The following is a 13,857-nucleotide window of genomic DNA, read 5'->3' as shown; positions in this document are numbered from 1 at the left end:
CTCCTTTAAATTGCTTGTCAGTCAGATGCCAGCTTTGTGACAGATAATACATTGAATTATTAGGACTGTTAACATTTCTATCATAATATCATGGAAGATCAGAATTTAGTATTCCTCCTTGCTTTGTTGCAAAGGATTCTTTGCGAAGACTAATGTATATTAAGAACAACAGGATGTGGTAAATAAATAAAAATTGGTGTGTACAATAAAACCTCGTCATTGTGTTCCTCGGTGACAATCTCACTACACTGATAAAACAGGAGATGATATGATCTGCCTTGTCAGTACTATAAGGCGTAATAATTTGAGGGTGTTGCTGCAGCTGATGTGCAACGTCTTCATTCTCCAATGGATGTCCATCAGCGTTTGTCCTTCGGCAGCCAAGAACAGAATAACAGCACGTTGGTCCTGTTTGGACGCATTTGGCAATAATGTCGCCCTAGTTTACAGGGCCGCATTTATCGCATGTACCTCGGCACAGCGCAACTGCCACCCACTAATCCCTTCCGCATTTAGCCATGGGGCCGTCTGTCGAAAACCACCGTTGTGGAGTGGTGCACCAAGATCCGTGCTGGTTGCGTTTCGACACAAGGCGCTGGTTGATCTAGGAGGCCAGCCTTGTCCATAACGGACAACAAGCTTGCAGTGGATGAGGCGATCAGGGCGGACTGGTGCATAACCATTTATGCGCTAGCAATGGATATCGACACCAGCTTTGGAAGCGTGCAACACACTTTCTGGCAGGAGTCAGGCTATGTAAGGTCTGCAGCCAATGGATACCCTGGGTGATGAATGCTGAACAGAAAGCACACTGGATGGCTGTTTGCCAGAAACACCTGATGTGTTTCAATGTGAAAGACAACATGTTCCTGGAGCACATTGTTGCAGGTGATGAAAGGTGGTGTCCTGCATCGTCCCCTCGTCCCAAGAAGTTAGAGCCAACCGTTGGCATGAAAGGTTCTTTGATTACTGGGGCCCATTGCTAATTGATTTCAAGGAACCTAGTGTCTGCGTCACTGAGGAACAGTACTGCGCAACACTAAAGAATTTACATCAGGCAATTAAGGCGAAACTTCTAGGAAAACTGCGCCAAGGGGTCCTGCTGTTTCATGATAACGCTCATCCCATACGGCTATGGTCGTCACGCAGAAGGTACACCAACTCAAGCAGAGTCACTCGAGCACCCGCCCTATAGTCCTGATCGCTCCCCATGCGATTATCATGCCTTTTGTCCCTTCAAAAATGCCTTAAAAGGTTGACAAGGATGTGCAGTTGGCGATTACGGACATCTTCATGCAACAGCACATGGTGTTTTACCACACAGCGATCTTCAGCCTGGTGCGTTGATGGGATGACTGCCTCAATGCTCACGGCGATTTTGCCTGATTGGCATCCTGATTTAAGACTGTACAGCCGTCGGACGGAAGTTTTTTGATCACCCCTTTAATACATATTATTCGTACATATTTTGAGAAAATATGATTCCCTTCTTCAGCAAAAAAGTATTTATCAAAATCCTATACCTTAATTATGACTAATTAGATTTAGTGCGTTTGTCACTGATAGACAGTATCATACCTGCCAACTTTTATGGTTTATCCATAAAATTCACGGAAATTGCAGCATTTTACGGTTTTACGGATGGACGGTGTCATTTTACGACTTTACGGACGAACATTTGAAACAACATTCGATAATCGCTCCACTTCTGTACAATTGATTATTTGCGTGGGTCAAAGCACGCTCTGTCTTGGTTGAAGGCAAGTCCACGATAGTATAGTCGATAACGCATTCTTTGATGTGATTGGTATTTTTAACCCTGTCATGTTTCGATGTTTGTGTCGTTATTGCGGTTATTGGAACTGAATTTAAAGCCAGGGCCCGGCATAACAGTTCTCCCGTGTGAATCGTAGGTGTCGACAGAAGTGTTCGAGTTTTTGTGTTATAACTTCGTGCTTCACAGTTTTCTATATTCGTTGGTCTACTATAATTACATTCGTTCCAGTGACTGGGTATACCGCTGTTAGCGAAGCCCATTAAGTTATAAATAATAATAATATTAGTTCCGTGTGTGTGTGTACGTTTTTTACCATATGCATATTCCTTGTTCGCGTGGTTGGTGTCGTGTTCATTTAATTGTTTAAGACTTTGTGTGCTTTGACATGTTTAATGAAGTGTTTGACTGCCTTGAGTGTTTGTTATAATTTTTATGTGACGTTCAGTGGTCCAAGTTCCTTTCGATGTTTCATTTTGTTCTCAGACATATTAATACGCTATATTCCTATTGTAGATTATCGTGAATAAATCCAGCAAGAAACGGTACTTTCAGACCTTTAAAAAATAATATTCTGTTGATTTTACGTGCATACTGAAATGAAGAAAGGTAGAAAAATTTGCCTTTTGCACGGTATGTGGGTGTGATACTAATATTGCACATGGTCGACGCAACGATTTACGTGATAAGTTAGTTATTGGCATTCAGACTTCCAACATTGCGAATGATCTCCAGGATACAGATACATCCCTTTTCTTTTCATCAGTGAGAAACTACTTTTGCACTGTCTGAGACTACATCATCAAGTTTCCACTCAAAGATGATGTGTTAAAGCATGCTCAAGTTGCTAGGTTAGACAAAATTTAAGATGCACGGTTTTCTTCCATTCGTGTTTTTCTTGGAAGGTTTCCTATCATGTTATGCGAGGAAGAGAATGAAACTACAGATGAGGTGGTGAATGAGTTCAGGTTGATGACACTTTGGTTGCAAATTACGATGTTGCAAGCGATTCCAGTTGGGCACAAATATCAACAATTTGTGTAGCCGATGGACTTCTTAAGTATAACCGAATTTGTAGGGTAATGCTGTCTATTCTCACCATACCCCATAGCAATGCAGAATGTGAACCTAATTTCAGCCTTGTGAAGAAAAATAGAACAGAGTTCAGATCATCCATGTCCAATGAATCTCTGGAATCTATTTTTGATTGAAGACCATGACTTCTGGTCCCTGTTATGACAAAACATTTTCGAAAGACTTTTTGCAGGAAGCTAAAAAGGCCACAACTATGACTTTCAGGTCGAATTAGCGTGTGATTTGCAGTGTGTATTATATTATTCCTTGCCTGTGTTATGTTAAAAGGGTTTTATTGTGTAAAGCCTTTTCCAATTATCGCATATGTGCTTAATTTATCAAGGAAGTCCTGTTATGTAAGCTCCAAACTAATATCCACCATGTCTGCTGCTGTTCAACATGGATTTCGTCTTGATTGTTATATTCCTCTACAAATAATTGGCCTATGATGTAAGTAGATATCATTGCATTGAAGTATTCTGTTTAAAGCATGAATTATTGTATTTTGTAGCCCAGAAGTATTGTTATTTTCGTAAAGCCGGGGTACGTCGAAAATCGTTACATTTTTTGTCGCGCGTGAGTTTTACTGATAGCCCTTTTGAAACGTTGGCAGGTATGCAATATGGACTACTATAGGCCTTTAATATTCTCAAGTTCATAGTGTGTTCCTCATTAAACAGAGAGTTGGCCTTGCAGTTAGGTGAGCACAGCTGTGAGCTTACATTTGGGGGATAGTGGGTTCGAACCCCACTGTCGGCAGCCCTGAATATGAAGCTAGGAGGTGCCTTAACGAGGAAATTATTATTTTTTAAATAAGTTGCTTTACATCTCACCAACAAAGATAGGTCTTATGGCGATGATGTAGGAAAGTGTGGGAAGGAAACTGGCATGATCTTAAGGTACCATGAAAAACCATATTCATTTCTGATGCCAGATTCTTTTAAAAATATGTAGGGATTATTTCTGTGTGTACGGTATGTTGATTTTTGCATGCTGTGTTCTTTTGCTGGTAGCCTGACTTCTGATTTATTTCTGTTATTGATTGATTTTCTTGCAATCTTCCTCAACGACCAAGCTGAATGTGAATGGTAATTGTGCACTCCCCTGGGGGACCTTCGAATCCATTGGCTAGGGGCTGGTAGTTGTAGAATTTTTAAATTAAAGATTTAGTGTCTTGTACATTCTGCATGTTGAGGTATTTATAATTTAGTGTTTGAAGAAAACCATAGATTTTTAATTAATTCTGATAAATGGCTAATGTCTTTTTGGTGATATTAATGTGAAACGAAATCACTTTTGCTTAGAGCTAATTGTGAAATAAAGATGCATGAAGCAAAAAGAGAATTTGTGCATTTATTTTAAATTTATATCGGCTAATGCACAAAAGAAAAATGTATGTATATTAATGCAAAATCAGAAAAATAAAAGGAAAATATACTATTACTTCAGTCCTGTTCATGAATCGGTGTCACTATTGAAGGAAATCGTAGAACATCATTTTGTTCTGCCTTTCGTGTTTTATCAGTTACACTTAAATTGTATATACTGAAATATTCTTCAGCATTTGCGAGCAGGTCAATGGGGGCACAATTGTCAGATGAAATATTAAAAAGAACATAAATTAAGTTTTATTTGAAAAGATCCTCTTTGGTATTTATATAGCATTTTCTTCTTCTTCTTTTATGACCACATAGGATCACTTTAATCAGTCCGTAGTTCAGGTCTCTTTGAAGGGATTGTTCGGGCTTTGCGGTCCTCCCAGTACTTCTTCAGACGCTCCGATCTTCGTGCCCTTTCCTCAGTTGAAAATGTGCGTGTTGTTGGTTTGTTTTGTGTAAGGGTAAAGCGGAGGTTTGTATTCTTGAGTTTTGTATTTTATTATAAATATTGCATTTTAACACATTTTCACAACACATTAATGTGTTTTACTGGTTGTAAAAAAAAAAATGAAAATAAGGTACATCATTGACATGATATAGGCTTTTGGGCTTATGCCGTGTCAAGAAAATAAGGTGAAATTCTTTACGTCTCGCAGAGAACTGTGCTCAGCGTCATCAGAAGAAAAATCTCAACTGTCCACAAGAAAGGCTTCTTAAACAATGAGCTTTTAAATTTGCACGTTATAATAGAAGTGGAAATGGTACGTTCATTCGTCGCCAGATGGCTCCCTGGACGCGGTACGGTGTTAGTGTTCGAAGCGCAAGCTGACGGAACTATCAGAATCGGTCTATGCGAGTCGCATAACTTGTGTATGTCACATGACATTGACACAAGCCTGGAATGAAACATCTGGCGATGAGGAACGTATGAATTTGGAAAAGACCGAGGCAAAATAACAATAGTGAAGGGACAGGGAAGGGAACTACCTACGTAAATCCTTAATGGCTGGCAACCAGGTATTACTTAATTGATAGCCAGAGTCCCTGTTGAAATTGTTAGGATTTCTACATATTTCCACAGCTTCCCGTATAATCCTGGACCTGTAGTGTCTAGTGTGGGTAAGACTTCAGCATCTTGGAACATGACATCATGACCCGACGATAGAGCGTGCTCAGCTATTGCTGATTTGTCTGGCTGGTTGAGACGAATATTACGTTCATGTTCCTTGATACAGGTACCAATGGACCGCCATGTTTGGCCGAAGTATACCTTACCCCAAGTACAGAGAATTTCGTATAACCCAGGATGTAAAAGTTGGGACAATTTGTCCTTGGTTTTACCCAGACTGTGAGCAATTTTAGTGGCGGTGCCAAAGACGGTTTTTATATTGTGTTTGCGGAGGACCTTGGCAGTTCGATCTGTGGTGTTGTGAATGTAAGGCAAGTAGGCAGTTCCCTTCACTTCTTTCTTCTGTGCGCTCTGCTTGGTTGTCTCTCTGGGATGCAGGGCTCTATGAATCTGCAAATTGCTGTAACAATTACCCTTGAACTTGACTTTGAGCGTGTCCACCTCTACCTGGATATCTGATGGCTCACAAATTTGTCTCGCCCTTTTGACGAGTGTCGTGCGAATGCCTTGTTTTTGTGCTGGATGGTGGTGAGAATCTGCATGAAGATAGCGATTTGTGTGGGTTGGCTTACGATAGATGGTACTTCCTAAGGAGCTGTCTGGTTTCTTTCTTAACCCTCCAAGTGGCAAGCGCCTGATATCAGGCATTTTATGCGTTTGCCCAGTGGCAACGCCTGATATCAGGCGTTTTGACATGCTCTTTATTTTATTTCGATAATATTATTATTCATCGAAATGTGCTAATTACGAATCAATTGAAGGAGAAATGTTCGGCCATAATGAAATAGTTTGTATAATAACATCTTACACGAATCTAGTGTAAATTGTTGCCAAAGTAGCGTCATAATTCCGCTGTCTTGTGCTAGCTGCTACATACTCAGCGGCCGGCCACACGAATGTCTCAGCTGAGCCAGCTATATTTAGTCGCCAGTTTTCCTTCTGATATCAATCTGAAGTGTTGATATGCATTCATCTCAGCAATACTGAATCATTTCCTCACAGGAACAGTGAGTAAATCTTCAAAGGGACTGTCTCAGATTGTTTTAGGTACAAAACATGAACCTAGGCAAATCGTTTACTTTAGGCAAGGTGACGTTCTACTGGTTGCTTATAAAGAGACGAAAACAAGGAAACCAGTTTATTGTCTCACAACGGGATGTTACACTGAGGGAAATGAGGGGTTGAAACCACTACTGATTCATAAGTACAATAACTTCATGGGAGGTGTAGATAATAAAGGTAAGTGCATTTTCCATGCCACTTGTTCCAGACCCACTAGAAGGTACTGGAAGCAGTTTTTTCAAATCTTCTAGATATGACATTATTTAACACATACGTTCTGTACATAAAGAACACTGATAAGCCTTTAGCAAGATGAGACTTCATGACCACTATAGTTAGGGGATTGCTAAATGAACAGTTCCCAATTCCAGTTGTGAGGCCAACAGGTCATGCAGGAGGCCCCTCTCATGCTCTCGAAATATTGCCACAGAATAACAATCGCCTATGTGTTGAGTGCTTGAAAGTAAAGAAGAAGAAGGTGTCGAGGATGTAATGGTGGTATTCACCAGGGGTGTTATAAACTAGTGCACTTCTGGAGGCCTCACAGTCATGGAGTAAAAAGAAAGACCCACCCAAGTGACTGAGTGAAATGTACAAGTGGTAACATACAATTGTTGTATAATTTTTCCAGCTAAGAACAGTATTATAAACTATATTCTGGTACGCACCTATTTACTATGAACTGGTGCTTCTTTTGTATATGTACTTTTTTTTTAATTTACCTAAATATAAACATTTTATATATAGCAAAACTTTTGCAAAAATAAATAATATAAACAAATTCAACATATTTTTGGTCTTACACTTTGTGGATGATAAATAACAGCTTTAGTATCATCATCATCTTATTCCTTGTACTTTTGAGGATAAAAGGGTGTGCTGTTTATGTATGTATAACAAGTCAGCGATTTTTAACACAATTTATACTAAGAGTCTGCAACGCCGGTAAAATATCGCTGCCATTACAGGATAAATGACCGCCACTTCGAGGGTTAACAGAACATCCAAGAAAAGAAGGCATCCGTCTGACTCATCTCCATAGTGAATTTAATTGAAGGATGTTCCTGATTTAGGTGGTTTACAAATGGATGAAGTTTCTCAGGACCTTCTGTCCAGACCACAAATGCATCAACATACCTCCATGCCTCCATGCTATCTTCATGCAGATTGTCACCGGTTGGTGGGACGGAGAACTGAAACTACAGTGTGTTTGGAAATGTAAATTTTAATTTTTTTTATTTGTCTGAAGGATTTAATTTTTTTTGCAACTCTGGACTCTACTGGAATTTCATGTAACCGCAAGAAATTTTGAACTGTATGAACATTGCAACATGCAAAAGTGCTTTGAAGTGATTTTTTTTAAATGTAGTTTTTATGTAATCTGATGTAAGATTTGTGGGGTGATTTATTTTGGAGCATCCTGTACCTGTGCTGCAAGCGCGGTTTCCTATGATGAAATTTGTGTTGTAATCGTAATGTTCCAGAACTTGTGCAATTGCTAACGATGTTAAAATGACCATATATGGTAACGAGAGTTCCTATTGGCAAAAAGGTCCAGGAATCTAGGGTAAGTTTGATCTTATTGGTTGATTGTAATCGGGCCATTTCCGGCCTTGTGGCCGGCTTCGAAAAATGATGCGTGTGCTCGGCGTCATTTTCCATCCGACCACCCTCGCGAGCGTTCGCGTTCGAGGGCTACCCTCGGGAACTCCTGCCTTTCCGAAGAGTAAGAGTTATTTCAGTGTTTTTGCAATGTTATTCTCAATGTTTTCCGGTTTCGTTTCATTTAGTTTAATTCCTTTTGTGGTTCATTATTTCTTCGCTTAATGTCATCTTAAAAGTTTGATTTGATGAGTCCGAGCTTACCTTAGGTTCCAATTGCCGTACTTTTAATTCTTTCATCCATTAAATACTTTCGCTTTAAACTATACCTTTAAGGTAGCATCACCTTCTTGTTAAATCAAATTTTATGTTAAGTTACTTAAGTATGTCTAGTTTCCGTGTCGTGGAACTGTATTTTGTAAAACTTTCTTGTCATTTTTAATATAGTTGAGCTAGAGGGTGTTTCTTGTAAATCTTTTCTCCCCCATAACGTCATACGTTCCCATGGACCTCGATAAGGGCTTCCCGCAGCTTCCACATCCTGTCTTAGTTGTCATTTTTAGGCCTGTAAGTGTTCCCTGTATTTGGTTTATATGAATTCTCCGCCACTGCGTCATTTTCCTATCACATTATCATTATTATTTATTACTGGTTATTTCTATATTATTGTTATTATTATGGTAACCGTAAATTGTCCCGAAACAAGCGGTTACATTTGATATCAGAGCGTGTGTTATGGAAAGGAGCGAAGGCTTACAATGATCATCCTCGGCTAACTTTTCTAAAATTAATTTTAAATTTTTTAAGTTTGAATATAGGTTGTAAGTGTTCCATGTGTTTTCTTAATTCCCGCTTTTGTTTTCATGATTCTTGCGCGAGTTCATCTCACCACGTGTTTTTCGTTCCGCGATGTGCAGTCTTGTGTTACTGTGTTTCTCTTGTAATTAACGGTTGGAGGAAATAGTGCGTCACTATTTGTAACAAGTTTTTGGTTTCGTTAATTTCAATAAATTTTCCTGTGTGGCAAGATTTCGCTTGACCACGTGTTTTGTAGTAAAGTGATATCTTCACATTTCGTGTGCTGTGTTCGCGTTCCGAAAGTCTTCTTTGATAAATTTCAATATGTTTGATTATGTCAAGTTTTTTTTCTTCGATTCGTGTGTTTTCATCGTAACACCTGTGGGATTACTTGTTGCTTTAGGCTATGTCATTAAATTATGTTAAGTGCTGTACTTCAGTGCATGACCTAATGTTATCTCCCAAACAGCTGAGTTGCGTATTGTGTTGAAAACAGATGATTGCTTGACTAACTTCCGAGATTATGAGCGCTCAATTCAATCTTATAAAAGTTTCTCGTGTCGTAATCATCTTCTTTTTCTTCTTCCAGATACGTAAATTGTAGCGTGAATTGTTAGTGATCATTGTGTTCTGGTTGAATTTTAGCACGGAGTTTCCTTAGTTTTTCTGTAATTTCTGTTTTGGTAAATTTTCGGTAACAATTTTGAGGTTATGTTGTGAATTTTTGTCTATTTCTTCGAGTGTTTTTCTGTTCGTAAATCTCGTGTTTCGGCAAATTATTTTCTAAATTTTGTTTCTTGTTGCCTGGTATGTTATATTTGGTACTATTCTACGTGTGTGATCTTCTAAAGTAAATTTTACGTCATGTTTTAGCTCAGTTTAAATTTAAATTTCCGGTCATGTGTTGTTTTTGGTCTTTTGCTGGGTCTGGGTTCGTTTCCAAGTAGGTATGGGACTATTTTGGTGATTGTTTCCCAACTAGCTGCAAATTTCGAAAGTTTCCTAGTTTGTTTGGTGCTTTTCCATCGTGTAAGGGTCTGTTTCCTTGTCACGTATATTTATTTACCCGTGTATTCCTATATTTGCTAGGGAGGGTTCTATGAGGACTTGGATAGGCTCATAGGGTGACACGTGTTCACCATATCTTTAGACCAGGTAATGCTGAGGCTCATTTTGGGCAAATTTGACAGGTTACTGATCTGCACTTGTGCTCGTGACATGTTGGAAATCTAGTGTATCTGGTATGAGATTCCTCGTAATCGTTTTCTTGGTATTAGGTGCCTAGATGGAAAATGATGTCCCTTGTTATTGTAGAATGAATACTAGGAAGATTTTCTGCAAATGTTCATTTTGGTGTTCTTACGCTGAGCTATAAATTGTTGTTAAATTCAGAGTAGGTCTGCAGATGGCCAAGATTTAATGTTCTGTTGTTTTAAATTTGTCACTTGCAAATTTTGAAGGTATCGTGATTTAGCTAAGCCATTCAGTTAATTTTTCTGCTTGTTTTCTTTTGTTCGATTTTATCGATTTTAAAAATTTCTTGCATTACGGGTTCGTGTCTTCTAAATTTATGTACTCAATTTGTAGAAGTATGGGATTCTGTAGACTGAGTACGGTTCTAAATTTGTAGCTGTGCTGTATCTGTCCTACGATTTTGTATATAATTGTGCCTTTGGTAGGCATATGTGTGTGTGTACTGAGACTTAGGGTTAAGGTGCTGAGAGGCCATTCCTCTTCTAGGAATACAATATTGGCCCTAAGAGTCTCATTGTTGTGTGATAAGTTCAAGGGTACTTGAGGTCATGTTCTGATGTTCTGTCCTTTTATTTTGTGGGTACTTCTTGATATGTCATTGCACAGAGGTTTTTTTGTGTGTGTATGTGTATTGTGTTTGTATGTCATGTGATGAGTCAGTATTGAGGTCGTCCGTGCCTTTTACCATTCGTTGGTTATGCTGATTCAGTGATCGTCGCACTTGTTTTGGTGGTTTGATGTCTGTGTGTATGTCGAAGGACGGATAAGCTTGGTAGTCTTGTGTGTCGTGCGGTTATCTGGTAATCTCTGGTATGAAGGTTGTACTTGTACCTTTTTTATTTCTTATATCAGTGAGTTGGATGTCTGCATGTGCACTCTTGCATCGACTTTGTTTTTTCATTTTTGAGTTCCTGTTGTTAAAGTAATATGATTTTGATTTGATATTCCTGGCTTAATTGCGCCTTAATTTGACTGGTGTGACACGTAATACGTAATGTGAGTTTATCTATGTAAAAATTTCATAAGTACATGGCATGGTAAATAAATAGTGACTTACTATCCAATTCATTGAAAGTGGTTGCAAGCTAACGTAATGAATTATTTCTCAGTTTTGAGTTCCCTTGTAACATTCTAAATCTTCCGTTTATTTGTTTCGTTCTGTTCCTTAATGTTGGGTGATTAAGAATGCACACGGTAACTTAATTTGGTAGTTATAAGGAATTAGTTGTAAGCAAATTTTAAATTAATTAGTGCGCGCCATTTTTCGGGTTTTATAGTTTATTATTTAGTTAAGTCACTTTGGTTGTAATGGGCAGGGTTATTTATAATCATATTAGATATAATTTAATGTAATGTCTGTTGGAGTAAGTTCAGAAGTTTATTCATGATTAGTTAGGGATTTTATAATGTTTTGGCACTAGGGTAAACTCTGGCAAATTTTCTTTTAGTTTTTTTTAATTTTCCTAAATTTTGAAATTCTGAAATAGCACTTGCCAGGAGGGCTGGGTTTTTCCAGAAACATGAGAGGGAATCTCCCTAAGGAGGCTTGTAATTGTTAATGAAAAAACACAAAAAAATCCCACCCTCGAAACTCAAGGCTACTTTTAAAGTCATCAATAGTTCAGGCCAGTGGCCTAAGTTCTTCAGTTCCAAATTTCTGCTGCGTATGTTTATGTTCCAGTTACTGCTATGCCACTGACTTTTCAACCTGGGATATCTATTTGGAGTCTGCAACGCACCTATTGGCCACTAATGTCTGATGGTGGAATGGAAAGCTGTTTAATGGTGGCAGTAGTCTCTGCTGTGCCACCTACCTTCGCCAGTTATGGACCTGTTCACTAAGTTGGGTGGGCTGTGCTGAGGCTGTAAGTGAGCAATGGTTGGACTGCAATAGGGATGGAGACGTTGGCAACGGCCACGGTCAGCGACTTTGTTTGACAGCGATACCTACGCTCTACTGGGTTTTGAAGAGAACGATAAGAAATTGTGGTGTGGTGCAATTTGTGGTGTTGTGAAAATATTCAGATCTTCATTAAGCCTCCCATTTTAATAAATCTTTATTGCAACCAATGGTCAAATAAAATAATAGAATACATAGCACTATTCACTACAGAGACTTTTCAGAGAGTAGGCTCTCTTTGGACACTCCAAAGCGTGGTAACGGCCACAAAGTCTATTGCACCATCGACATACACAGTCACTATTCGGATCGTGAAAGCGGAGAGTAGCACAAGCCTTGTGGTGAAATCCGTGGACCGCTGCACGGGTCACCGCGTGTCTCAGTTCAAAACAACTTTGTTGCCAGTCAGTTGTAGTCATTGCGTCGGTTGTGTAGAAGTCACTCCATATTTCGGTCTTTTTAAATTTCAAATTATGCAGGAAGTCTTGGTATTCTGTCGTCGATTGCAGGTTCATAGAAAACCGTAGGTCTTCGATGAAAAACAGTTCTCTTGTCAGTTCGTAAACAAGTCTGGAAGGCGTGTATTTAGACACACAAAGGATTCGTTTAAGGAAGGTAGCTTTAACCCTTTCTAATTCCTTTAGGTCTTTCTTTTTCAAGAAGGTCCATATTAATTCTAAACCGTAAGTTGCAATTGGAATAATCTTTAGATGAAACAGTTTCATTGCTGTCTCAATTGATAATTGATCGATGTGCTCTATATCATTTATTGCTATTATTGCTGCAAGAGATCTTTCTTTCACGTGAGCTGAGAATGTTTTGCCGTTCATTTGGAGAGTTATTCCAAGGTATTTGAAAGAGTTCACAGAATTTAGAAGAGAATCTTCAAAATAGAAAGTATCTGCAGCCGCTCGTTTTCCTCCTCTTCTAAAAGCCATCACTACTGTTTTCTCTTTGTTAACTTCCAAACCGGCCTCTTCACACCATTTTGACAGTCTATCAAGTGCTGTTTGTAGTTCTTCTCTACAAGACGCGACAATAACCATGTCTGCGTATAGATAGATACTTGTCTGCTCTGTAACGATGGCTTTCGTTATGTCATATGTTGCGACATTAAAGAATAGTGGACTCAAAGGATCTCCTTGAAGAACTCCTATAGTCTGTAGGATTGGCTTAGACTTTGTTAAGTCATCATCAATTCTTACATAATTTTCCGATAATATATTTTGTATCAATTTTATGTAACAGTTTTCACCGCAAATCTCTCTTAATTTCTGGAGGATCAATTTCCTACTTGTAGAATCGAATGCTTTGCGAAAGTCAACAAACACTGCATACAATTTTCCTTTCTGTACTTTAAGTGCCTCTTGAATGTCTTCCATCAAACAATGTACTGCCTGCAAAGTTGAACGACCTCTTCTGAACCCGAATTGTTCTTCCGGTAATTTGTCATCTAGTAGATCATTCAGACGGTTTGCTAGAGCCTTCGTTAATATCTTCAAAAGTGTACACTCTAAAGCAATTCCTCGGTATGAATCTGGGTTGTTCACATCTCCTTTGCCTTTATACATCACCTTTATAGTTGATTCTCTCCACTTATCTGGAATTTTCCCTTGTCTGAGACATTGATTCAAGAGTTCTGTAATTGAGTCCTTTAGTATAGCCCAGCTGTCTTTAATATGTTCGTAAAATATATTATCAGGTCCCCCTGCTTTACCGTTTTTACTGTTCCGGACGATGTCTTCTAATTCATCTGTCGTAAAAAGTTTGATTGGAGCTCTGTCATTGCCGTCTTCGTCGATCAAGTCTCGCGTCTCTTTTGCTTGGAGTAGTGAGGTGAAGTGATCTTCCCAGACTTCCAATGGGATCTGTCTTGTGAATTTTG

The 13,857-nt window shown here is 38.8% G+C and overlaps 1 protein-coding gene across 1 annotated transcript in view; it reads left to right on the top strand.

Annotated features, from left to right (window-relative positions):
* Positions 1 to 13,857, top strand: part of LOC137496960 (serine/threonine-protein kinase polo-like) — a 91,557-nt gene that overhangs the window by 67,228 nt on the left and 10,472 nt on the right. The window lies entirely within an intron of this gene.

Source organism: Anabrus simplex, chromosome 1 (genome assembly GCF_040414725.1).
Source record: "Anabrus simplex isolate iqAnaSimp1 chromosome 1, ASM4041472v1, whole genome shotgun sequence".
NCBI lineage: Eukaryota > Metazoa > Arthropoda > Insecta > Orthoptera > Tettigoniidae > Anabrus > Anabrus simplex.
This window is presented reverse-complemented; position numbering and strand designations above follow the sequence as displayed.